The sequence below is a fragment of the Panthera pardus genome, unplaced genomic scaffold, assembly GCF_024362965.1.
Source record: "Panthera pardus isolate Hobbes unplaced genomic scaffold, ASM2436296v1 HiC_scaffold_11, whole genome shotgun sequence".
NCBI lineage: Eukaryota > Metazoa > Chordata > Mammalia > Carnivora > Felidae > Panthera > Panthera pardus.
In genome coordinates, this window is record NW_026526666.1 from 74,723,901 (window position 1) to 74,751,343 (window position 27,443).

At 46.5% G+C, this 27,443-nt stretch overlaps 2 long non-coding RNA genes across 3 annotated transcripts; one reads left to right on the forward strand and one right to left on the reverse strand.

Moving 5' to 3' along the window:
- Nucleotides 1-8,595: 8,595 nt before the first annotated feature.
- LOC109254880 (uncharacterized) lies at nucleotides 8,596-19,613 on the forward strand. 2 transcript variants are annotated; one of them, XR_002075006.2, is made up of 4 exons: nucleotides 8,596-8,669; nucleotides 16,760-16,805; nucleotides 17,522-17,628; nucleotides 19,367-19,613. It is a non-coding gene; the product is annotated as an uncharacterized LOC109254880 (long non-coding RNA). The 2 variants fall into 2 exon arrangements; XR_002075007.2 differs by having other exon boundaries at nucleotides 8,628-9,288.
- Nucleotides 11,366-27,323, reverse strand: LOC128775460 (uncharacterized). The gene is made up of 3 exons (XR_008420148.1): nucleotides 26,957-27,323; nucleotides 15,330-15,548; nucleotides 11,366-11,802 (listed from the first exon to the last, which is right to left on the reverse strand). It is a non-coding gene; the product is annotated as an uncharacterized LOC128775460 (long non-coding RNA).
- Nucleotides 27,324-27,443: the final 120 nt, after the last annotated feature.

Consider the following 27,443-nt stretch of genomic DNA (forward strand, 5'->3'; position numbering starts at 1 on the left):
CTCTCTTAGAGTAAATTTTAAGGGCATCGCAAATGTGAGAGCAATGGGAGAAAAATGCTATCGCTTTAAAACACAGACCAAACCAGTAATGCCATTCCTATTTTTAAAGTGTAAAAGATGGCAGCACCTGGGTGGCTTAGTCAATCGAGCATCTGACTTTGGCTCACGTCATGATCTTGAAGTAGTGAGTTGGAGCCCTGTGTTGGGCTCTGTGCTGACAGCTTCCTATTCTGTGCCCCCCTCTCTCTCTGCCCCTCCTCCACTCACACTCTCTCTCTCTCAAAAATAAATAAATATTAAAAAAAAATTTTTTTAATTGTAAAAGATGAAGATAAATCTTACCGCTATGGTAACTGTGACACATGAAAGATCATACAGGTTTTGGGGGGACAGTAGCACTGGCAGGTGGGATCACCTCTTCAGAATGGGTCACACAGATGGGAGAACATGGGTGGGGTAGACTGAGGGGGCTGAGCTCTGGGAAGCAGGGGGGAGGCCTCTCATGGCCTGGACTCTGAGATCTGCTGGTGGAGACTCTCAGAATCACCGGGATTGAGTCCAATCCTTTCCTTCACAGGTGAGACCCCAAGAAGGTGAACTACGCGCTCAATTTTCAGGGTGGCAGCGTAGGATATGCTTTTGGAAACGCATCAGTGTGGGGAGTGTGCTTGCTTCAGAACAGTAAGAACATTTTAGTGATGCTTTTCGATGTACAGATGCTTTTGTGGAGTTGTTTCCCTTGCTGCTCCCAGAACCCTCCCTCTTGCTTCAAGACTCCCTCCATCCAGTGCAAGGTCAGCCGTCCACCGCTTGAGTTCCTCCAGTGACAGCAGCCCACGCCTTGTTGGACAGCTCCTGTCGTCAGAAAGCTCTCCCCGCCAGCCAGGTGTGATGTCTCTGACCCAGCCAATCGACCCCAAACACCGCCTGTCATCCCGCCATTTGAATTCCATTCCTGTACATTTTAAAGATGAAAACATCTTTATGAGTCCCTTGTTGAAATTCAAATATGGCCATGAACACCTGAAGCCCCACGTCAGTGAAGACCTTTGAGGTGGAGTGTTGGCAGGAAGCCCTGTGATGGAGTGACTTGGGAGAGTCAGGGAGCAATGAACCAGGGGGCCGGGAGGCCAGGAGGCCCAAAGACGCTTTATTCGGGGTTGGGGGGGCGCTCTTTGGATCCTCCAGGGCCTGCATCTCCTTGGAGAAGGAAACAGAAGCATCCAGAAGGGCAGATTCCTTCCTTTCCCATATCTGCATGCCTGGTTGCTGGAAACAGTCTTACAACAGGCAGGGTGTCTCCACCCTGGGGAGATCCGAAGTGTCCAGAGACTTCTGGTCAAGATGGTACCTGTAAGTTTGTGTTCTGAATCCCACCTCCACGCACTAAACTCATAGCAAGGATTTAAAACACACGCGGGCGCGCGCGCGCACACACACACCAGATAAATTCGAGACAGGAAAAGCCCTGCTCAAATCCAGGATAGACATTTTCATGGACCAGAAATGGAATAGTCATGCAAAGGGCTCGATAAAACGGAAGGAAGCTAGGGATGTGTGTACAGAAGCAGGGAGGACAGCCAGGAATTTGACTCCCTCGGGGTGTAGGGGGCTCAAGGAGCCCCAGTGAGGCCGGAGTCCACTCAGGTTCAGCGACTGGATGTGTGAAACCCCCACCAGCATCACAGGATGAGAGCCTTGAGGCATCAGCATAAAATCTGGTTCTGGATGAGGTCCCAGGAAGCCGGGGTGTCTTTGCAGTAGCTTTCATGTTTTCTCTTTATCCTTGATATGCTGTAGTTTCACTACAGTGCATCTGGGTGTGAATTTACTTTTATTTGCTCTGTTCAGCATTGAGTATGCACTTTGAATTTGAGCTCTCACGTCTGTCTTTAATTCTGGAAAATTCTCAGCCCTTATTTCTTTAATCTTGCTTCTTCTACACTCCCTATGTGCTCTCCTGGAACCCCTATATGGCATTCTGTCAACCTATACTCCACGTTTCTTAACTGCTTGGGGCATAAAATGCTAGTTGTTTCCCAGTATCTATTTTCCCCTTTTCCTTAGAAACAGAATCTCTGACTTTTAATTAGGCACGTGGCTGCTGGGAATAAAGACTATACTTCTCTGTCTTCCCTTTACCTACATACAGATAAATAACTGAGCTCTGCACAGTGGACACAAGCAAGAGTCATATGGAACTTCCTTGGAATGTCTTTAAAGCAGAGGAATGTGCTGTTTGACTTGTCTTTCTTCCTGCTATCTGGAAAATGCACAGGATGGCTGGAGTGGTGGAGCCATCTCAGACCATAAAGTAGAATTGAGATGCCTGGGCGGCTCAACCAGTTAAGCATCCGATTTCAGATCCAGTCATGCTCTCACGGTTCATGAATTCGAGCCCTGCATTGGGCTCTGAGCTATCAGCTCAAAGCCTGGAGCCTGCTTCAGATTCTGTGTCTCCCTCTTTCTCTCTCCCCCTCCCCAGCTCGCACTGTGTCTCACTCAAAAATAAACATTTAAAATATGCTGAATTCTAAAAGAAAGAAAGAAAGAAAGAAAGAAAGAAAGAAAGAAAGAAAGAAAGAAAGAAAGAATTGAGATAGAAGGAGCTTGGGTCTCAATGACTTTATAAGGTTGTTCTAAACTTCCTAATGATGAACCACTATGAGAGAGAAATGGACTTGTATCTTGTGTAAGCCATGGTTATTTTCCTGTCTTAGTTTGGGTTTCCCAAAAACAGATCCTGAGACAAGGATCTGGATGCAAGTACAGTAAAACCTTGGATGGCGAGTAACTTGTTCTGTGTGTGTTCCTCAAGAAGAGCAAACATTTCTAATAAACTTTAACTTGATAAATGAGTGATGCCTTATAATACGAGTAGTACGTGATGCTAAACGTCACATGATCACAACTGAGTCGATGATTTTTTTTCTCTCTCACTGCAGGATTGTAGGTGATCATCAATGCAATGTGGCATTTCCACAAAATCCTCAAAAGGAGGCAAAAGCAAGTGTCATTGGATAGGTTCCTTGTTAAAGTTGCATAAAAAGAAAAAGATTCTGTTGAGCCAATAGATAGCCGTGATTCCGTGAGTGATACTGAAAGTCGTCCGACACAATAACCCTCCTCTCTCGTGTCTCCTTCACACCAGCCACGAAGGTTTTCAAGGTAAGTGCAGGTTAATTTGTTTATTTTTCGCTCCGCTTTTGTATTTTCTCTATTATTTTGTATTATATTACAGTGCTGTAATCATTTTTATATGAGTATTTTTGGGTTGTGGAACGAATCATCTGAGTTTCTGTTATTTCTTGTGGGGAAATTTGCTTTGATATATAAGTGCTTTGGATTACAAGTATGCTTCTGGAATGAATTGTGCTCGCAAAGCAAGGTTTCACTGTGGTTTATTTGGGAAATGATGCCAGGGAGCACAGTGAAGAAGTAGGGAAATGAGACAGGGAAGAGACAAAAGATTTGATCAGGAGCAGTTCCTGTTGGGGGTGACTGAGGCTCTATCCCACTGTGGGAAACGGAATGTGTAATTGTCCCACCAAGGCACAAGGAAGGTGGAGCATTTAGCCATGAACTATTGCTTGAGGGTCTTTCCTGGGGCTAACTCCCCCAGTACTCTGCCTGCCCCTTGTACAAACTGAGCACGCTCCGGCAGCCAGAGCATGCCCTCACGTCGACATGCAGGAAGCTGTTGTCCTGTACAGAGCTGTCTTCAGGTGAGTGCTGGGATCAGCCAAGGGAATGTGAGCAGCCCTCAACGCTGTCTGCAACCTCTCTATGCCTTACTTCTCCGACTTCTCCACTGCTCTTTATCTCTTGTCGCATCCTGAGTGAGATCCCTAATTCTCTCTTCCAAATAATTAATTCTATCTTCTACCGTGTCCAATCCAGATATATTCTGTCTCCTCAGTTTATTTTGATGACTTTATTTCTCATCTCCAGAGTTTATAAATGGTTTTCATTTCTGCCTGTATTAAATTTATAATTTGTTTTTCTCTTTTTATGGGTGGATGTTATTTGGAGAGCTTCAACATTGATTTTGAAGTCGTTTTTAGATAATGATATTATTTTGCTTTTGTCTGTAGGGGAGTCATTCTGCCAGTTACTGATTTTGTTGGCATTACCAGCTTCAGCTTTCCTCATGTATTTTGGGATTTTCGTCTGTAGGGTTTTCTTAAGTGGGATTAATTTTTCTGTACTTAACCACCTTGCCTCATGGTTTCTCCCTAGACCTCAGGGGCCTTATCCAGCACAGGTTTCACACTGATGACTCAAGATTCTCATCCCGTGATGTTGGTGGGGTTTCACACGCCCAGTCACTGAACCTGAGTGGGGCGTAGCCCTGGCCTCATGTGGGGCTCCTTCCAGGTAGATGAAAGACAGTTATTCATTTATTAATTCAATAACTATATATTGAGTGCATTCTTTGAGCCCTGTCTTTTCTAGGGGGTGGGAATACAATAAGGACCTAGACAGATACGTATAAAAAAGTCTATCATTTATTATCAGTTAGTGACGAGTGCCCATAGAGAAACATAAAGCAGAGTAAGGGAGTAAAAGTGATGGAGGGAGGGGGTTCATATATATTAGGTTAAGTTGCTCGGGGAAGGCCTCTCAGTAACATTTGAGCAGAGAACTGGTCCAGCAAGTTATTCACAGACATGGGGGAAGAGCATCCCAAACCGAGAGAAGCACAAGCGCAAAGGCCCTGAGGTAGAAGTGTGCTTGCTACATTCAAGAAACAGCGAGAAGTTCAGGGATCCGGCAGAGTGGGCAGGGGGAGAGGGATAAGCAGTTCTTCTTGGTCTGGGGCCAGTTCCTACATATGGGGCCTTGGCACAGCAGTGTCTGGAGCCAACTCAGACTGGCTCTGGAGCACTTATTGTTTAGCGATGTCATGTTGGAAGCTTGGAATTGGCCTTGGAGGGAGAATGCACACTACCATTAGCAAATGCTACAAATCAGGGCTCCCCACCCCTGAGAACCTATCGTTAAGTATTTACCAGCACACTGCTGCTTGTAGGCCCGGTGATAAATTTGTTCTAATTGGCATAAGAAGCCATTGGAGGGTTTTGAACAGGGGAATAATGTGATGTGGCTTTGTTTTAATAAAATCACTTGGAGAACAGGCTGTAAGGGTGTAAGAACAGAAGCAAGGAAATAGATTAGGAAGCTATTGCAGAAGACCAGGTGAAAAAGGATGGGGAATTTATGCAGAAAGGTCACAGGGGAGGAAGCAGTTTTAATTCTGTTTTCTATTTTCTGGTGTTACCTCCCCCAACATCCTGTTTAGCCTGCCGATAAAGTGGGATGCCACTGGCTGGTAGCAACATATTTTCCTAGAAAGAGGACGGGCTTTGCAATCAGTGGGGCTGGATTCACATCTGGGATCCACTTCTTAATAGTATCTCTTGGGGAAATTATTTAATTTCTCTGAGTCACAGTGCCTTATGCGTAAAACTGAGAGAATACGTGGCAGAGTGGCTGTTAATGAGTGAGAAGTTCCTGTTTATCCTTCTTTCCTGGGGCACAGCACCCTGCCCCTCAGCACAGCATGCATTGTCCCTCTCTCTGTTGGCCAATGTCCTAGCAGCCACCAGAAGGAAACCGGGTCACCGGGTTCTCTGCTACCTGCTGGGTTCTCCCAGTTCCCAAGTGGGCCGCCAGTGCCACCTAGTGTCGAGTCTGGTTCCTGCAGGCCAGCCTTTTCCATAGCGTCTCTTCATTGTGCCTTAGCTCAAGGTTAAAGACTCCTTTGCCAGACAGAGTCGACAGCCGGTTAATTGTCCTAAAATACATTGTCTGGCCTGACAAACAAGCCTACTCTCTGCTGTCCCCCAACCCTCCTTGCATGTTAGTCTTGCTTCCATATCCAGATTGTGAAGGGCAGCACCTGTCTTCAGAATCCATTCCTGTTTCTTGAGCAATTACTTTGTGCTAAGCATTCTACTTTAATCCTTAAGGTGTTTATATCTTTGTTCCTTATCTGGAGAAATTGAGGCTGAGATGTAAATTGACTTGCTCAAGGCCCCTGGGTAAGCAGCTGAGGTAAGATTTGATTCCCAGGCATCTCTCTGTTAGGTCAAGGTTTTTTTCCACAAAAGTATCCAGCACAAGTTGGGCAACCAGAAGATGCTCAGGGGTCATTTTAATTATTCACTCCTTTATTTTTTTTATGTTTATTTTTGAGAGCGAGAAAGAGAGAGTGAGCAAAAGTGGGGGAGTTAGACACCTGACTGACTGAGGCACCCAGGCATCCCCATTGTCTCTTTTAAAGTAGTAAAGCAAAGAGAACATCGAACAGGAGTCAGGAGTCCCACAGGTTCAAAGTCTGTCATAAAAAGCTTTCTAAGTAGCCGTGGGCAGATCAATGCCCCTCTGTGGTCTTCGGCATCCCCATGATCATTGTACATAAGCGATGAATCACAGGAATCTACCCCCCAAACCAAGAGCACACTGTATACACTGTATGTTAGCCAAATGACAATAAATTGTATTTAAAAAATAAAATAAAATAAAGAAATGTATTGGACTGGATGGTCCAGTAGCCTCCCTCAAGTCCTGATATTCAGCACTGGCAGGTTGAGAGGGCTGGTTAACATTCTGGACACTGAGGCGCTGCCTGTATGAGACCCAGCTCCACCGCTCAATAGTTGCGGGGTCTTGGGCAAGTCCGTATTCCTGTCTCCATCCCCTTGTGTGCAGAGTGACGATAACAAGCCTGCTCACCCCCTGCCTCACAGGCTGTCATCTATTAGACCCTCTCAAACACTGCTTGGTACAGAGTAGGCAGGAAATTCCTATTCTTTAAAAAAAAAAAAAAAATTGATCCTACCTGCTACTGAATTCTTTCTATTAAACCGTGGAACCAGATCACATGAAAGTCTTGCGCGTTGCAAACAGGGTTTTCCACTGTTCAGTTCCTGCTAGCCCCAGCCCACATTCACACATGTGGCCCCAGATAAGGCAACACTAGAGGTCACACATCTGACAGTTTCCTCCTAAGATCACTTGGATTACAACTTAAACAAAACCTAGGTGCTTAGGACAAAATGAGGCCCTTGGACAGTCGATGTGCCCTAAATCCCATCGTTCAAGATAGCTTGAAACCTGGAGATCTGAGTCCTAAACAAAGCCGCTCTGGGCTTCAGCTTCCCCAGAAGGAAACTGGGGGGTGGTCTAGTTGAACATTTATGAAGTCCCCTTTTATGGGCCAGGTACTGTGATAGGTTTTCCCACAGGTAAACCAGAAAATAGTGTACATTGACTGAGGGGCAAAGAACCCTTGCCCTCTCAGCCAGGTCATCGTGTGACAGGAGCCAGGCTGGCAGTGGAATGGCATGTCCTCTCTATCCCATTCTTTGGGATCTCCTCCTGAACGGGCAGGTGAGGAGGCTGGAGAGTTTGCTCTGTGACAGGAAAAATTCCCTTCCCTTCTCCGAACCCAGAGGCCTCTGGAGCAGCACTGCCCAATACAACTTTCTGGGATGATGGAAGTATTCAATATCTGTGCTGTCCAATACAGTGACCACTAGCCACAGGTGCCTTTGAAGGGCTTGAAATGTGGCTAGTGCAATAGAGGAACTGAATTTTAAATTTTATTTAATTTTAATGAATTTAAATTGAAATAGTGCCTTGTGGCTAGTGGTTACCATATTGGACAGAGCAGCTTTACGACTATACGGCCTTTGGGCCTCTTCCTGGAGAGACGGGGAGGTAATTGAGGCACAGGGAGACTAAGCAATTGGCTTTAAAGGCATCCGGCAACTCCATGGCAGGACTGAAATCAGAACCTAAGTTTTTTCTTATTCTAGGACCATTTTTTTCTGCATCACCACTGCGTACTTGGGGACTCCTGCCATGCTTTTCAATGGCTCCATGACTTCCTATGGGTTAAGTAGCCACCCCTGACTGCAATGCTCTTCTGCCCCACATCGGCTCTCTGCCTGGGAAACTCCTACCCATTCTTCAAGATCCAGTGCAAATGTCATGACCTTCTCTCCATCCCTAGCAGTCCCTTGCTCCCTCCCCATCTTCCTGCAGCATTCTGTCTACCTAGTTTCCAGAGCACTCATAGCATGATTAGCTATTTATTTGTCTCCTCACTTGACTAGAATTCCCTAGAGGCACAGACAGTGTTTTATTCTTCTCCTTGTCTCCAGAATCCAGCACAGGAGACTGGTCAACAAACATGTGTGGAATCAACATACTGAATGGACTACAACTGGCAGCCTTCAAATGAAAACAGACCTTTTCCAGGAGATAAGGATGTAGGACTAGGAATCAGGATGCTTGGGTTCTTTTTTTCTTTTTAATTTTTTTTGTTGTGAATTTATTTTTGAGAGAGAGAGAAAGAGTATGAGTTGGGGGAGGGGCAGAGAGAAAGGGGGACACAGAATCCGAAGCAGGCTCCAGGCTCTGAGCTGTCAGCACAGAGCCCGACGCGGGGCTCGAACTCGCAGACCGTGAGATCATGACCTGAGCCGAAGTCGGACGCTTAGCCAACGGAGCCTCCCAGGCGTCCCGGGATGCCTGGGTTCTGTTTGTGATGGGCTCAGTTGCTATGTGACCATGTGTAAACACTGCCCCCTCTCTGGGCCTGAGGGGGGTGGATCTGGTCATTTCTAAGGCAGGACACAGCCCCTTCTCAGGGTCTGAGGGTGAGCAGACCTGGAGGGGGTTTGCAGGAAGCAGTATTTGGGGGTGGCTGCGGACTGGCTGGAGCAGCTGGAAATGAGGGCTGAGGTCACTGAGACTGAGGGGCTGCCAGGAGACGCCACCGCGTCAGCAGCCACTGCTGGGCCACTGGGCTGGGAGAGTACGTGGGAGCCCCGGACACGGAGGAGGGAGGCCTGGGACGGGAGCAGAGGTTGGAACCATACAAACCAGAAAGAGGAGAAAGACGGAACAAAACAAAATACTGACTGTAGAAAATCAATTTCTGGTCAGCCTCCCATTCATTCATTCATTCATTCATTCATTTCACACATTCACTCACTGTTTATTCACAGATTTCCTGAGTTCAGGGGCTCTTAGATCATTAGAGAGGTTGAGGCCCAAAGTCAGGAGATGACTGATTCCAGGTCACATGGGGAGTTACTGGCAGGTCTAGAACAAACAGCCCAAGCGCCTGCCTTCTCAGTTATGCCAAACCGCTGTGCAACTGACAGCCAGTTGTGTGCCTCGCTGGCCGGCCCAGCACCCCCTCTGCGCTGTCACCTCCTCGGCGGGGGACCCGGAGAGCCCAGCAGTCCTGCCAGGAACAGCGATCTCTTTCAGGTAGCAAAAGAGGACTAGGGTGATCCTCAGCCATGTCAGAGCCTGGCTCCTTGTGGAGCGGCTTGATTGGATGAGCCTTGGACTCGGAGAAGATGGTTCTGAATTCAAGTCCCTGGAGACTATCTTTTTTTTTTTTTTTTTTTTCTGGATGAATTTAGAAAGTCATTCATCTTTCAGAGTCTGTTTCCTCATCCATAAAACGGAGATAGATAATTATCCCTCACAGGATGATGCGGTGAGGTTTAGATGAGATGATACGTGTGATCATGCATAAAAGGCATCAGTCACTGTCTTGTGAATAAATAAGATGGGACGTAAAATAGCAGCCCTGTCAGTGGCCGGCTGGCCTGGCACTCACAGCTAGGCCATGGCATTCTCCGAGCGAACATGGACGTCAACACGAGACAAGGTCGCAGTAACCGTGACACGGCAAGACAAAGATATACCACTCCACAATCACGCCTGAATACAGACAAAATCGTAAAAATGACCAACATCCTCCTCTCTCGGGAACACGAGTGATGAGGCGGCTTCTTTACCAATTATAGACTTAGTTCTCCATTCTTCCCTGTCTTAGATAAAAAGATACCTGATCACTGGGTTGCCTCTGCCTTCTGACAGCACTTGGGGAGAGCCAAACTCCTGCTTGCAACCAGCCCCTGTCAGTACCCTCTGACCCACCCCAAGCTGCCACAAGGGGCTCCATGTCCTTCAAGCAGCAAGTAATACAAATCCAACTTTGCTTGACTACAGATGTGCTCCTAGTGGTCTTTTGCTATGGGGCATTAACAAAGATTTAAATAATGGGAGTTCAGCCCCCATGATAGAACAGCGGAGGAACACACACACACACACACACACACACACACACACACACACGCACCATGTATGTATCTGTATATGCATATGCATATACATTAAATATATATTAACTTTTTGTCTGAAGGATCTTTCCCTCAAATCATACAGTATGGGTGACTTACTACTCTGTTTATAAGTGAAATTGGCCATTTGGTCTCACAAGGCTCTGGTAAAATTTGGAAAATAACCATCATAGGCAAGGAATGGAGATATGGGAGTCAATATTTAGGGAAATTTTACCATGTGCCAGACTTCATCTCATTTAGTCCTTACAACCATTCTGTGTGTGTGGGGGGCGGGGGGAAGTACAGTATTGTTCCCTGCAGTTTACAGATCGGGAAACTGAGGCTTGCAGAAGCTCGGTAAATGTTTGGCCAGGATTTGAAGCCCATGCTCCTTACACCCAGCCAGTGAGCTCCTCTACCCTCCCAAAGAAAAAGGGATGAGCAGGGGCGCCTGGGTGGCTCGGTCGGTTAAGCGTCCGACTTCGGCTAAGGTCATGATCTCACGGTCCGTGAGTTCGAGCCCCGCATCGGGCTCTGTGCTGACCGCTCAGAGCCTGGAGCCTGTTTCAGATTCTGTGTCTCCCTCTCTCTCTGATCCTCCCCTGTTCATGCTCTGTCTCTCTCTGTCTCAAAAATAAATAAACGTTAAAAAAAAAGAAAAGAAAAGAAAAAGCTGGGCCCACTCTGTCCCCGTCTCTGCGTGCCCTGGCAACCAGGCCCCCTACATCTGACTTTTCTCAACCCAGAGACCCCACAGTCAGGACTAATAATTACTCTAAGTAAAGCATAATCCATTAGAGATCACAAGCCCTTAGTGCATTCTCATTTTATTCGTGGGGAAACTGAGGCCCGGGGAAGTAAGTCCCCTCCCCTACCTGGGCTTCCTCTGGCGGTTGCCATAGGGACAATGCCACATGTCCCCTCCCAACTCAGTTTTCAGTGATATCCCTTTGGTAGCTTGACATCATCGATGCTATGAGTATTTACACCATGGATATTGGAAAATGCTATAAATCAGGGTTTTTGTTTGTTTGTTTTTATTCCTTCTGAAGAGAGCCAGTTAAGACATTTACTAGCACACCACCGGCTTCCTCCTTTCTATAAGGAAAAGGAATTGTAAACATGAGTGGGGATCTGTTTGGGAACAGCTCCCATCAGACTGCAGGCGAACTGAACCTCAGCCTTGCATGGCTGTGATTTTATCACTAACATCCATATGCTTTGTGATTTATTTGTGTCAGAACGATCTGAGGGTCTTGATGAAAATGCTTCCTGGGCACCACTGAATCAGGCGCTCTGGAGGCAGGGCTCCAGAATCTGCATTTCAACAGGTCTCCTCAGGTGACTTACTGGCTCCTGAGTTTGAGTACCACAGCTCCACATCCCCACTGCCGTATCACATGATGCCTCAGACACAGAGGGCAGAGTTTATGCCCACAAAAATATGCAGTTCAGCCTCTGTACTTGAATGCTCACCATGTGCTAGCTGAGGGTGCGTGAAGACAGTCCCAGGTCTTCTTCCAGCTCCCCTGTCTCTGAGGCAATGTAGACAGCGCATGGGTGCATTGACACTGGAATCAGGCAGAATTCCAGCCATGTCACCTCCCAGAGACTTCCACGTAAGTTTGCTGGGAAGTTCCAGTAGAATCTATTAATACATAGAAAATGTACAGCTAATTGTTAATCATCCCAACGATTTGAAGCAGAAGAATTGAGTTACGGTCCTGGATATGGTCTCCACGAGATGTGTCATCTAAGGCAAGTCCCTTCACCTCTCTGATGTACAGCATCTTTCCTAGAGGTTTATAAGACTCAAAGGAAATAACACTGGGAAAACGGACTCGTTTAAATAATGCTAGATACACATTTATTTCCTTAGCTCCCTCACCTTTGCAGGTGCGCTTGGGACTGTCTCCCTCACCAGCCTGTGAGCACCTCGGAGCGAGCCCTGGGCTCACCCATCTGTCTGTGTCCCACACATAATAAGTATTTCCCACAGGTCTGTGACTGAATATGAAGGTATGACCTACAGATTGATATAGACAGATAAAGCCTCTCGCACACAGATGCACATCGATACTGGTATGCAATTATTCATAGAGAGGTGACATGGAATTATAAACAGAGCACAGGGCTTGAGGTCAGGAGTTTCGAGTACTAGGGTGGGAAACTGTATCTACCACTGCATAATAAATTATCACAAATTTAGGGGCTTAAAACAATACATATTTACGATGTCACAGATCCTATAGAGCAGGAATCCGACTGTAGCTTAGTTGAGCCCTCTACCTAGGGTCTCACAAATCTGCAGTCAAGGAGTTATCCAGGGCTGCCATTTCATCTGAGGCTCAACTGGGGAAGGACCTGTTTCCTCACTCACTCATTCACTAACAGAATTCAGTTCCCTGCAGCTGTAACACCGAGAGCTTCACCTTCTTGCTATCAGTCAAAGGCTGCCCTCAGCAACTGGACTTGCCTGCAGTCTGCAGTTCCTTGCCACGTGGGCCTCCCAACACAGGCATCCCACAAGACGGCGGCTTGTTTCTTCAAAGCCAGCCGGGGACTTAGAAGAGAGAGACTCCAGTGAGATGGGTGCTACAGTTTTTAAGTCATGTAACCGTGTAGCCACTTGTAATAATGTATATTCCATCCATTCCATCACCTTTGCTATATTCTATCAGTTAGAAGCAAGTCCCAGACCCTGCCCACACTCAGGCGGGGGGAATTACACAAAGCCGTGAATGCCAGCAGGTCCCTCCGCCACAGGAATTCAGATGAACCTTATGAAGGATCTTCCTTGTAAAGCTGGCAGACAGTAGAAGTCTGAGAAACCTTCTAACCATTTCACTTTCCAAAGGAGAGAATGGAAGCCCAGAGAGACTGAGTCACTAATAAGTACACAGCAGAATCAGACTGGAATCTAGACTCCCCGACTTCCAATGTCCACTATACTGCTTCTCTCCCTGCTTATTGTCAGGACTTTGGGGCCAACAGACAAAAATTTATGATGCTTTGAAGATGTAGCTCAGTGGACATTGGAATGTCATGGAACACCCACAGAATAAATCCAAATTCTTAGCATGACATTCAAGATCTTTGGACTACCTGGCCCCACAAAGCTTTCTCATCTCACCTTTTACTATCCCCCCTGGTATGTTCCATCACAGAACTATTTGCAGCTTTTCTACCCAGAATGCCTTTCCCTTTCTATGCCTAGAAAACAAACAAACAAACAATGAATAAGTAAACCTAAAGTCCCAGCTCAAATGCCACCTTCTCTGTGAAACCCTCCTCAATTCTTGTAGGCAGAATTAACCACTCCCTCCAATCTGCTCTCTTAGGATTTTGTTCAGGCTCCTGTGCACCCCTTTGCATAGGTATGAAAGTTGTTTTGAGTTCTATTTTCTCCTGTGAAACTAGGATCGTAGAGAAGGGTGATTAGAAAGATGTGAAACAAATGTGGTTAAACGAATCTATCCTGCCAGCTGGCCTTGTCAAGAGACCACCACAGCCTGTCCTGCTGAAACACCACCAAGGCTAATGAGAGTATTTATTTCAAAGTAGATGTCTCCAGAAGCTCACTGCAAGTCAAGAAAAGGCTAGCTAGATCCCCACCCAATTACATTTTCCTCCGTAGTTCTCTTAGCCCTGTGCTCTGATGGGGAAAGCTTTACCAATTGATTGAACAGAATTGGGCAGAATTCAACAGTCATACTTGATGTATACCAAAGGCTAGCCTATTGTAAGAGTTCAGGTTACAGAGACAAATAAGACAAGAAGAGGGCATGGAAAATCTAAAGCACATGGGCTTTAGAATCAAAAAAGTTTGATTCATCTCAGTTCTATGACCTGGAGCAAGTAATTTAACTTCTCTGACCTTAGTTTCCACAGCTAAACAGGGGATAACAATGTATACTTCCTAAGCAGTGCTGTGTGGATTACATGAAAGGATATATATGCCTGGCACATGGCCGGTGCAGTGCCCCTGACCCATCCACAGGGAATCACTAGCTACACGGCAATGCTTCTCATCGGCTATGATGAACGCTGATAGGAAGTGCTGGGAGAGCAGAGTGAATTGAGCGACTCATTCTACTGTGCAGAACAGGAGGGAGGGGCACCTGGGTGGCTCACTGGCTTAAGCTTCCCACTCTTGATTCCGGCTCAGGTCATGGTCTCACAGTTGGTGAGATTGAGCCTGTGTGGGGCTCTGTGCTGTCAGCACACAGCTCGCATGGGATTCTCCCTCTCCCTCTCTCTCTCTCTGCCCCTCCCAAGTCGTGCATGCTTTCTCTCTCTCTCAGAATAAATAAATAAACTTAAAAAAAAAAAAAAAAAAGGATGAAGAGGCTTCAAACAGGATGAACAGGAATGGCCAGGAGGACATTCCAGGCAAAAGGCATAGCAAGCACAGAAGCAGGCTGTCCTAATACCCAGTCTTGGTTTTGTCTGCTTCCAGATTAGGCAGCCTCTAGACCCTGAAGTTAACAGAGAGGTAAGACAGCATCTTCCTTCTGCGACAGATGACTGACATTTTTATTTCTTTGCCATACTGGGGAAAGTGCCTTCTCTCTCAACCAGAAATATGAGATAATCCAATTTGCAGCTAACTTAACGCTGAGAATTGAAATGCACTGAATTCTAAAGTTCTGATTCTAAGAAGAATGTCAAATGAGGCTCACTCCCAGTGCCTGCGATACAATTTTAAAATATATTTTACGGACTGTGATGCCATTAAATTGAGACGTATTAGAACCTGTGTGTGATCGAGTTGCTGTGGGAATGCTTAGAACCTTCTAACCTTTTACATCCATAATTGCATGACCTTAATCTCTTACACCCCCAGAACTGTAGAATGTTAGCTATGGAAGACCCCACCGAAGTTCGACCTCCACATCTTCCTGATGGAGAAACCCGGGCCAAGACATGGGGAATGAAACTGCCTCAGACCATACAGCAAAATCCTTAATTTCTGACACTGGAATGTAGGCCTCTCATCATTAAGCCCAGAGCTCTTTCTCCTGCACGATGGTTACCTACTCCAGAGGGGCTGTTAAAAGTTTAGGGTGGGTCTTTTCAACTTGTGTATTTCAGTATGTTTTGAAAAGGTTTCATTTCCTTTGGGTCCAATTGGCTGTTTTTAACAAGGTCGATACTAAAAAGGTTTTATCATACCTCAGGCTCTTGACCATATCCTTAGTACTTAGGTCCTGAAAGTGATAGAATCTTAAAGTAGAAAGGGATTTTAGTGGTTTATCTTATTGTCTCCCCTTCCACTAGAGAAATAGCCTTCTTGAGCACTTCCTGTAGGATGTTCAGTGCTCCCAAGGAAATTTATCCTGTTGTGTGGCCAGGACTCCATGTTTCAGCGAGAACTCTGTTTCTCTGTCTACTCTGCCCAGAAGAGAAAGAGAAGGAAGGAGAGGGTGCTTACTTACTGAGCACTGTTTGGGTACCAGGCACATGTATGGGGGGCTTAAATATATCACCTCATTTAGTTCTTAAAACGTCTCTGTAAAGTAGATGTGATCATCCCAATATATGAATGGGAAAAAAAAAAACACTCAGTGAGTTTAAATAATGTGCTCAAGTTCATCCACAGTAAGTGGAAGAGCCAAGCCCATATGTAACTCTTTGGAATGTCCCGTCTCCCCTGCCTTCTGTCTCTCTTCCATAAAGCCTTTCAGCACGCCACACTACAACATCCTTTCATAATAAAAAAAAAAACAAACCCTGCTTAAATGCCTTTGATGGCTCTTCAATACCCACTCGAGGTAAATCGTCCGAGCTCTTTAGCTTAACATCCAAGGCCCTTGACGATCTGGCTCCAGCTGGACTTTGCAGGCTCGCTTCCCTCCACTCTGCCAGCACATCCGAGGTTTTCCTTGAGGATGCCTTTCTGCCTGCACATGTCGTGCTTGCTGCCTGCCTGCCCTTCCCTTCTTCCTCTGCCTAAAGCTCCACTCAGCTGTCCCCTCCCTGGTGAGGCCTTCCAGGCTCTCTGCAGCATTATTCTTCTTCGCTTTCCCCCAGCACGGCATACACACCCCTTTCACACCGTTCTGGTCCTGCAGGGGCGGGGACTGTATTTTACTTTGCTTTGCATTCTCTGCTCTTGACATGTGATGGTAAATACTACAGATATTCATGGAACCGAACTGAGGCTTAATCCTTTCCTGGATGTGAGTCCTTCAGTTACTTGATGACCTCTCTAAGGCCTGCCCATGCCATTTTTTTCCTAGTTATTTCTTCTCCAGGCCAAATATTTCCAGCTCCTCCAGCTGTTTCTTGTAAAGTCTGATTTCCAGATTCTTATCATAGCGGTCATTTGCTTCTGGGTGACAATGTCAACATCCCTGTTTTAAAATGTGATGCCTATGGGGCACCTGGGTAGTTCAGTCGGTTAAGCATCTGACTTCAGCTCAGGTCATGATCTCACAGTATGTGGTTCCACCCCTGCATGGGGCTCTGTGCTGACAGCTCAGAGCCTGGAGCCTGCTTCAGGTTCTGTGTCCCCTCTCTCTCTGCTCCTCATGTTCTGTCTCTCTGTCTCTCAAGAATGAATAAACATTAAAAAAAAATTTTTTTTAAAATGTGATGCCTAGGACAAAACTTAGAAGCCTGGATGAAGTCTGGTTACAGCAGAACAAGGTAAGAGGATTCCACCCTCTGATTTAGATGTAACATTTCTTTAACCATTACTGTGTGCCAGGAACCTCTCCCTAGTTTATTTTCTTGCACTCCTGCAATGATGTGACAAGGTGAGTGCTATTTTTCCTGTCTTATAGATGAGGATACCAGCCATCTGGTAAGGTACTTTGAAAGCACATTAACTTAAAGTCACAAGCCCAGAGCACAAAGTGAGCTTGTGGCCAACTGATACCTTTAGCTCATTTTTATGTCTACTGTGGGCAAGTTTTTTGTTTTTGTTTTTTCTAGTTGTAACCAGCTAGTAACAGGCTTAAGAGCAACTGAGGACAGAAAGAACCAGTACCTCTAGAAGGCTGTGGAATCACAGCACAGAGAAAAGACAGGTTGGATTAATGACCAACTTCCTAACAATAACAGCCTTTATCTAGGAGCTCAGACAGAGCCTGGAATTTCTCAGCCACGTAACTTCCTGGAACCATTTTTATTTGGTATTTTACGGAAGGGAAAAGAGAAGAAGTGTCTTACTAAACAGTGAGATTTGGGTTCAGCACTCCTCTGCAAAGCCCTGAGACCACCAGAATCTGAGCGGCCAGTCTGGTTGGGGCCCTGTGAGTTACAGAGGAGGCAGTAAGGAGGCTGGTCTACGGCCTGGGCCTGTGAGGACCCCACTGCACACATCATTCCATAAATGTCTACTGAGAATTCCTGTGTTCCAGGTATGGTGAGGGGCTGGGCATGAAATGAAGAATGCAGAGTCAGTTCCAACCTTCTGGAGCTTATCATCAGGGAAGACAGGCACAGAAGCAGATGTGCACACGAGGTGGTAAGTATAACGAGGAAAGGATGTGCCCAGGCCACAAGGGGAGCACAAGGAGGGACACTTAACCTGTCCTGGGTGAGGGTGGAAGACAAGGGATCAGGGAAACTGTGGCTTAACTGATGAGCAGGAGTTAACCTGGTGAAGCAGGAGGAGGAGTCAGAAGAAGTTCCAGGCGTGAGCAGAGGCAGATGCATAAAGTTCCCATAAAGTGGAAAAAATTACAAGTAGTTTCGTGTTTAATTACACTTCAAGAGGCTGGGGAGTATCCGGGATTATTAGGTGTGTGTTGTGTGTTAGGCACTGCAATAAAACACTCACATACCAAACACATTATTTCAGATCATTAACTCACTGTGTGACCTTGAGTGAGTGAATGCCCTTCTCTGGGCCTCACTAGTAAAATGAAGACTAGATGAATTCCAAGATGCCATCTCATCTCGGGTCTGGCATGACCTGAGGGGCAGGCATTCTAATCTATGGTCTGTCTGCCACGTTTACAGAAACGCTGGTCAGGTTAATGGAGCACCATGGCCCGGCTTTCCCAAGCTACAGGCAGCGTATTCAGCAGGAAGTAAATTCTGTTCGTCTTGAAAATGTTTACCAAGCATCTAATGTGTGCAGGATTCAGAAAAGACAAAGATTAAACTTGCTGTCTGGCAGGGTGGGCTACGATAAATGCCATTGGCAAGGGTCAGATGGTGAGCTGTAGGGAGCTCAGGGTTGGGAGAGATCAGAGCCAGCTTGGCTTCCTGGAGGAGAAGGCATTTGTGATGGGCCCAGGGTGCACAGATTGTCAGGGAAGAGGCTGAGCAGAGGCATTCCAGGCAAGGGAAGCAGCAAGAGCCCGACAAGCCAATCAACAACAGTACTTCCGAATCCCCCACCAACTGCCCCACTCCCCCCTGCACGTCCTCTGCTCACCCCACCCTACCCACTCTCAGGATTCTTAACTGACAGTTGAGACTCTCCAGAACAAAGCCTCCTTCTCTCTGTCCAGCTCACTGACCCATGTTGCTCCTACGTAAACCTCTGCTCCAGCCACACAAAGCTACCTGCCATTTCTTAAATGCTCCCTCAGTTTTCTGTCCCTATCTCACTCTGCATTTCCAGACAAAGCCCCCTTCCCCAATATTCTCTCCTCTGCGTCTCACTTTCCTACCCATCATTCAAGGTCCACCTAGAATAGCACCTCCTCTATAAATCTGCAAGTCTATAAATCTACAAAGCCTCCCTGAATCTCTTCCAAACACTGCAACATTTTGACTGCATTTCCCTCCTGGCACTGAGCCCTTCCTGCCTTGTACTGTAATAATACCTTTCTTTCCTTGTGAACCGTAAGCTCTGTGAGGGGAATGCCATGCCATGTGGGTGTCTCTCCCAAGGGTCTTGCACAGGGGCACTCAGTGACAGACCGGATGGGCAGCTCCCGGGCACACGCACAGGCCGTGAGCAAAGTGGTCAGAGGGAGAGGTTAAACAAACCTGCGCTTTGACCGGCATTTAAGGGGACCCGGAGTTCTGTCACCATTGGCTATCCAGCCGGCATCATTGCCCTAGACTTAGGTGAGGCATGGAGCTCGCCAACAGCCCCCGCAGCTCGCTCTGTCATCCGGTCCTCGTAATTGCTTCCAGGACGTTCAGGGCTCCTGGTGAGTCTGATCAGAAAATTTCCAACCATTCTTCTGATGCTAAACTTAGTATGCAGATGAAATCTGTGTAAAGTGCCCATTTAATGATCTTAGGCGGCCTCGAAGCCGAAAAGGAGTCACAAAGGGCCAACAACCAAAAGAAGGTGTGAAAGGGAAAACATCCACATCAAGAAGGAGACGAAGAGTCTGACGCATCTCAGTGCCCCCCACCCCAGCCCACCCCCACTTTCTTTAAGCACCAGAAGCCATCTCTTCCCTTTCCTTCACCAACTCTCCCTTGGGGCCGCTGTCCCCCCAACAGTGAAAATAAAATGTCAGACTGTGAAAGTAGACAACTGTTCCCTTGATTGTCAGTCCTGAAACAAGCATTCTTTCCTGCGGTCCCTTATGGAGGGCTCTGCCAGGTTCATTCCTTAATGTAATATATAAAACAGCAGGCTTGGGGTTTGCTAGCATTCCTTCTTAAAAAAAAAAAAAAATTTTTTTTTTTTTTTGCCGATTTTCTTCCCTCTCTGTTACCGCTGCACTTTTGGCCTTCTGCCCCTGTGAGACCCTTTCCAAGGGTGTCCTCACAGCCCAAACCCACTGTCCATCTGCCTCTTGGTTTGAAAACTCCTTACATCTCCTTTTTAGAAATTCCAACTTGAAACAATGAAACCTGTGATGCGCTGTGCCCTGGGGCACTGAGTGGAATAAAAGGGAAGTGTTCCCCTAAGGTACCACAATGTGATATACTTCATACAGAGATATTCAGCAAGTGCCAGCACAGAGGAGGCAGCAATGAACTCTTCCTGGAAAGTGTCAGAGAAGTTTTGACCTGGAGATAAATAGAAGCAGGAATCCAAGAGATGATAGATGCCCTTTTTTTTTTTTTTATTTTCTTGGCAAACATGCAGGGAGAGCTCCCTCCTAAGAAGTCTTGTCTGGGACATTGGAGCTACAGGTGTGAATAAGGTTCCTAATCCCAAGAAACTTTCAGCCTAGAAAAGGAATTTCGAAATGTACCCTAATGACGGCAAGACCACCACATATCATGCCATGGAGTTACAGAACAAACCGTCAGCGGAGTTCACAGAGACTGTTTAAGAGAACGTTTCTCCCTGGATGGAACACGCAGAATTCTAAGATGGCCCCCCAAGACTCCCAGCCCCTGGTCCATGCATCCTGCATAATCAGAGACAGTGCATCTGATAAATTTTACTCCTGAGGTTAGGTTTATGTAATGTGGCACGGTTGCCCTCGAGTAGGGAGGCTACCTGGGCTGGCCTGACCTAATGACAAGTTTTGTAAAAGCTCAGAGTTTTCTCTGACTGTTGGAAGAATCAGAGAGATTGAAAGAGTGAGCAGGATTCAATGTGAAAGAGATTCTCTGTTGATGAGACGGAAGGGGGGCCATGTGGCAAGGACCTGAAAACAGTCCCCAGTTGACAGCCAGCAAGGCAATGGGGACCTCAGTCCTACAACCATAGAGAAAGGAATTCTGTCAAGGAGCTGAAGGAGCTTGTGGAACACACTTCCTTAGTCAAGCCTCCACATAACAAGGTAACCGGCCAACACTTTGACTTTAGCCATCCGGTACTCTGAGCAGAGAACCCGGCCACACCACTCCACTCCAGGCTTCAGACCCACAGAACTGTGAGCTAATCAATGGTGGTGTTTTAAACTAAGTTTGTGGTAATGTGTTATGAAGCAATAGGCACTTTCAGCACTGTCCTCTTGTTGGCTGTTTACATCCCAGCTTCCCAAACTGTGGGCTCCTTGGATTCAGGCCGTTATCTAATTATCCTTGTAAACTTAGGCTACTGATAAGACGGGTACTCCCTAAAATTCCATCAAATGAATGTTTAAAGGAGACTCCGGGATGCAGATCAGGATCTGAATACACTCTGTGCATTCCCTCCTCCCAGAGATGGGGAGACTGATCCCAAGCCCAATGCTCAGACAAGCGGGACCCGAAAACTTACCATGTTTTAAGTAATACCCACACCCTTCTCCACAGGGCTCTTGGGATTTATATTTCACCAAAGATCTTAGCTATAGGTGAAAGCCAAATATATTTCAAGTCCTTGAACCTCATCTATTCATTTCCTGTGAAACATTGTTTTTAATATGAGATAAAAAAATAACACAATGAACACTTGTATACCCTCCACCTAGCTAGCAAATAGTCAAAACTCCCTGCTTACTCTCCCTGATGGCTTTCCCAGCCCCAGGCCCCTAGAGATCACCACTCCCTGGAATTTGTTACTGTTTCCACGGTTGTCTTTATATTCTCCTACATGTGTATGTGTGTCCCTCAACAAAATTGATGACGTTTTGCTTATTTTTAAACTTTATATAAATGGCAACATACTGCTTATCCTTTTTTTTTTTTTTTTTTTTTTTTTAAAAATTTTTTTTTTTCAACGTTTTTTTATTTATTTTTGGGACAGAGAGAGACAGAGCATGAACGGGGGAGGGGCAGAGAGAGAGGGAGACACAGAATCGGAAACAGGCTCCAGGCTCCGAGCTGTCAGCACAGAGCCTGACGCGGGGCTCGAACTCACGGACCGCGAGATCCGTAAGTCGACGCTTACGTCGGACGTAAGAGTCCGTAAGTCGGACGCTTAACCGACTGCGCCACCCAGGCGCCCCATCCTTTTTTTTGTTATGCTATTTCTAAGCTGTTTTCATGTTATTACATGTAGCTCTAGATCAGGGGGTTGGCAAATTTTTCTATGAATGGCCAGAGAGTCAGTATTTTAGGCTTTGCAGGCCATAAGCCCACTGTAGCACAAAAGCAGCCCATAGATAACCTGACTGGGTTCCAACGGACTTTTATTTTCATATAAGTTGCATGTGTCATGAAAATATTAGTCTTCTTTTGATTTTTTTTCAACAATTTGAAAATGTAAAAATCATTCTTACTTTCTGGGTCATACACAAAGAGAAGATCAGGCCAGATTTGGCCTAAGGACCCATTGTTTGTCAATCTTGCTTTAGATCATTCATTCTTTTTTTTTTTTTTTTTTAAGTTTACTCCCTTATTTTTTGAGAGAGAGTGAAAGAGAGTGCTCATGAATGCACATAATGGAGGGGCAGACAGAGAATCCCAAGCAGGCTCCACACTGTCAGCACAGAGCCTGACATGGGCCTCAATCTCACGAACTGTGAGATCATGACCTGAGCCGAAATCAACAGTCAGATGTTCGACCAACTGAGCCACCCAGGTGCCCCTAGATCATTCATTCTTATTGCTATAGAATATTCTGTTGATTTTATACCCATTAAAAAAATTACCAAATATTTACCAGGCTCAAGAAATATAGTAAGCACTGTTTTAGATGAGACATTGGTCCTGCTCCTAAGAAATTTACCGTGTAAGTAGGCAAGATAAGACTTGTTAACTGATGATGAGGTAGAAAGTGAGAAAGACCCTAACAGATGTTTGAATAGCCTGCCACGAGGGCCAACAGGAATGGAAGCAGGAGAGCTCATTTCATATACGACCAGTGGTTGAGAAAATGGGCTCTAGAGACAGGCGACCTGGGTTCCCATCCTGACTCCACAATTTCCTAGCTGTGTGACCTTGGACAAGTTTCCTTACCTTTCTGTGCCTCAGTTTTCTCACTTGGGAGACGCAAATTATAGTCATGTTTACTGCGTAGGTTAGGAAAATTAAATTGTCACAAGAATTAAGACAGTACGTGTAAAGCATGTGGAAAAGTGCCTGATTCATAGTAAGCATTACATAAATGTTATTTTTTTATTATTCAAGCTGGAAGATCATGGAAGGTTTTGTGGAGGCTGTATTAAATCAGAGTCTTAAAAGATGGGTAGAATAAGGACATAGAGAAATGGAGAGGGAGGCATTTTAGAAGACAGGGCAGTACATGGAAAAGCCCAGAATAGCAAAGGACAAGTGTAGAAAACTACAAGTGAACCATATAAAGGAGAATGGAGACAAATGAATTTAGAAAGGAAAGTTGTGGCCAGATGATGGAGAGTCTTGATTTCAAGGTTAAAGCATTGGACTTGTCCTGTAGGTACTGAGGACTTATTAAGTTTTAGGATCTGGGGACTGACATGATGCTTCCTGTTCCTGGCAGCTGCAGGAGACAAGTTTGACAGAAGAGTCAGAATTACATTACAATTCAGGTTGCCTGGGTGGCTCAGTCTGGTGGGCATCCGACTTTGGCTCAGGTCATGATCTCATGGTTCATGAGTTCAAGCCCTGCGTTGGTCTCTGTGCTGACAGCTCAGAGCCTGGAGCCTGTTTCAGATTCTGTGTGTCCCTCTCTCTCTGCCACTCCCCCGCTCATGCTCCGTTTCTCTCAAAAATAAACAAACATTAAACAAAATAATAAATTAAAAAAATAAGAATTACGTTACCACTCCAACAGTCCAGAGAATGAGGCCTCGACTAGGGAAGGTAAGGGTACTTTGGAAATGGATTGGATATGGAAGACAGGGAGGCATTTTAAAAAGTATTACCATGATGGGGCACCTGGGTGGCTCAGTCGGTTGAGCACCTGTCTCTTTATTTTGGCTCAGGTCGTGATCCCAGGGTCTTGGGATCAAGCCCCATGTCGGGCTCTGTGCTGAGAGTGTGGAGCCTGCGTGGGATTCTCTCTCTCTCTCTTGGGATTCTCTCTCTCACCCTCTGCCCCTCCCCTTCTCACATGTATGCTCTCCCTCTCAAAAAAAATTTTTTTGAACTAAAAAAGAAAAAGCACTACCATGGCTTTAAGACTGGGTAACTGGGAGGATGGCCATGCCATTGCCTGAAACAGGGGACACAGATAGAAAGAAAAGGTTCAGGATGGAGAGTCATGATTTTGGTTTGTAACCCACGAAGTTTAAGGACTCCGTATGGAATTGACTAAAGGAACTGGGGCTGAGAACAAAAAGTGTTGGGGAGAGAGCTGACGATCTAGACTAAAAGCTTTGGGTTAATCCTTCCAACAACTTGACGTGATTGGTACGTGATTATCCCCCCTTCTATTCTAGAGAGGAAGAGACTGAAACCAGAGAAGTTAAGGCTAACCCCACAGTTCATAATCAACCACCCCACTCTACTGCCACTGCAGCTGGCTTCTCAGGGCTTCACCCTGGGACAGTCCCCCAGGGCCTTACTCAGAGACTATCTGACGCAATTCCAGGAAGCCTGGACTATCTACCTTCCTGACTTTAGCAAATTAGAAGCAGGTATGAAGGGGATGGACATAATGACAGCAAGAAAAGTGGCAGCTAAAAACCAGAAACTTTAAGAAACCATCTTGAGAATCCGGAAAGCATAGTATTCTGGGGCCATTTGTTAAGGCCCTTCACTCTTCAAAGAGTCCTTCACTCTTCAATAGTCCAAGAGGATTTCTAAATAATAAAGCCTGATACTGCTACCAATTCATGTTCATAATGAATCAAGAAAATAATTTTTTTTCTGTATACTTAGGATGGCTAAGAGGTTTCTAATACACCTTTAAAAGATTTGCATCTGGTATGGATACTTTTTCTTTTTGCTTTTTCTTTTCTTTTCTTTTGAGAGGGAGAGAGAGAGAACATGACTGGGGAAGAGGGGCAGAGGGAGAGAGAGAGAGAGAGAGAGAGAGAGAGAGAGAGAGAGAGAGAGAGGGAGAGAGAGAGAGAGAAAATTCTGAGCAGGATTTACACTCAGCGTGGAGCCTGATGCCAGGCTCGTGACCCAGGATCATGACCCCAGCCAAAATCAAGAGTCTGACACTCAACTGACTGAGCCACCCAGGTGCCCCACTTTCCTTTTCTAATGTTAAAGGAACAGACTTTCAGCACTCTGGGGGAACTTCTCTTCAAAAGCAGCTTTGCCGACAGCAGAGGTTTTGAGGTTTTGATTCGATTGTTTCTCCTCTCACTGTCTAAAGAACTCCACAAATATGTGAAGGATACCCTTTAGAGGACCCTCTGCCAGGATCCCCAGGCCTACTCAGTCTGTCATAGCAACTCCTTCCCTTCCTCTCATCTTCCTCCCTGACTTGCTTCGCAGAAAATAGGCAATAAGAGGTAACAGCGTGCTGGGGTCAGAAGGAGCAGGAGCATCCACAGCAAACGTGAGCAAAATCCTCGGGACACAGGGCCCAGTGGAAATAAAGGAATAAAACACTTGCCGTCAGATGGTGAGGCGATACCAAATTAGGAATAAAAAGACCAGAGTCATCTGTGTCCCAGCGCTGCTGCTTAGCTGCCCTGCACTCTCCTGTTATTATCCCTCGGCCTGGAATGCCAGTGCCTTGTGAACATACCCCTCAAGGCCTGGCTTGGGTCTTGAGAGCTCCTTCTGAACCACAAATCTGATTAAGTTACTCCCCTCTTTAACACTTTAATAACTTCTCAGTGCCTGTACCAAGGGTATTTGTGAACCTTGTGGTCTCAAGGTTCCCCTTTCCACTCTGAAAAATTATTGAGGACCTCTAAGGGGCTTTTTTATGTGCAGTTTGTTGCTTCTGTCAATATTTACCATGTCAGAAATTAAAACTGAGAAATTTCTAAATCTGTATTAATTCATTTAAAAATTACAATAATCAACCCATTATGCTAACATAAACACATTTTTTAAAAGTGTTTATTTCTTTTTGAGAGAGAGAGAGAGAGAGAGAGAGAGAGAGAGAGAGAGACAGAGCGTGAGCAGGGGAGGGGCAGAGAGAGAGAGACACAGAATCCGAAGCAGGCTCCAGGTTCTGAGCTGTCAGCACAGAGCCCGATGTGGGGCTTAAACTCAAACCATGAGATCATGACCTGAGCCGAAGTCAGAGGCTTAACCGACTGAGCCACCCAGGCACCCCATCATAAACACATTTTTAATGAAAATTATCTATATTTTCCACACACACACAAAAAAATATTAATGAGAAGAGTAGCATCTTACATTCGTGCAAATCTCTTTAACGCCTGGCTTAAAAGAAGACATCTGGATCCTAAAGTCTGTTTCTGCATTTAAGCTGTTGCAATATCATATGTCCTATATTTTATGGAATACTTCGCTGTACACTCGTGAGAGAATGGGTGGAAAAAGCAAACTACATTTAGCATTATTCTGGAAGTAATTGGGAGCTCACGGACCCAGGAAAGGATCTGAGGGACACCCAGGGGTGCCAGGACCAGATGATGAAAACCACTGGCCTACAAGGTAAATTCTAAGGTCGACATACAAGGACATCCAATGTCATTCTAGATCGACAAGACCTCGTCCCAGGTTCTGGCTTCCTCTACCTGTCTAGCTTCAGCGGCATCATCACCATTCCCGCGTGTCTCCCCCACACTCCTGTCACACCACTCACACCAGCCAGTCATACGGTGTCATGTCTTTATGCCTTTGCATACAACCTTCTCTCCGCCCGAAATTAGCTTTCCCCTTGCAGGCTCTTTCAAAAGCCAACTTGGATGTGTCGCGCCTCCTGTGACCCACCAGGAACAGAGCTGACCACTCCCTGCAGGCAGAGCACAGGCTTCGATCAATGTCCACTACTGAGTCATTCACTGGCTGGGTGACCTTGGACAAGGGGTTTCACCTCACTCTAGGTATTATCTGGGCTGGATGCGGCTGTTAACCCAGAGGGGTGTAGCAGAGGGCTAGTGGGCACTGAAAGAATGACCTGGCTCAATGCGGGCTTGTTGAATGGGTGAGCCATGAGGGGACCGTGGGAGCTTATACTTAACTGAGCATCTACTTACCAGGTCCCTGCACTGTCCCGTGGGCTTTACAAGCATGAACCTCACGCCAGCCCCTTGGATGAGAGATGAGAACCCTGGGGGAGAGGAGCGAGGTCACTCGCTCAAGGTCATCCATCACACAGCTGGTCAGCAGCAGGGCGGGGACTCGAGCCCCGGGGTGCCTCCTCTGCGCCAGAGGCGGCGCCCTGCGTCAGCAGGGCCTCGGGAACGAGACCTGGCGGCTCTTGGGCCCACCGTGTCGCCCACGGGCGCCTGCGCCGCCTCGGAGCGGGTAACCGGCGGCGGAAGGACTCGAACCCGAGCACGCAGCCTTCGCCGGGCCTCAGTTTACCCGTCCGGGAGATGCGGCGCGGAGAGACGGGCGCGGCGCGGGAGGGCGGGAGGCCGCCGGGACTAGCGGGGCCGGGCCGCTCGGTGGCGCCCTCCCCGCGCAGCCCCGCCCCGCCCCCCGCGCGCGGGCCCAACGGCGGCGGCGCGCGCCACCCCG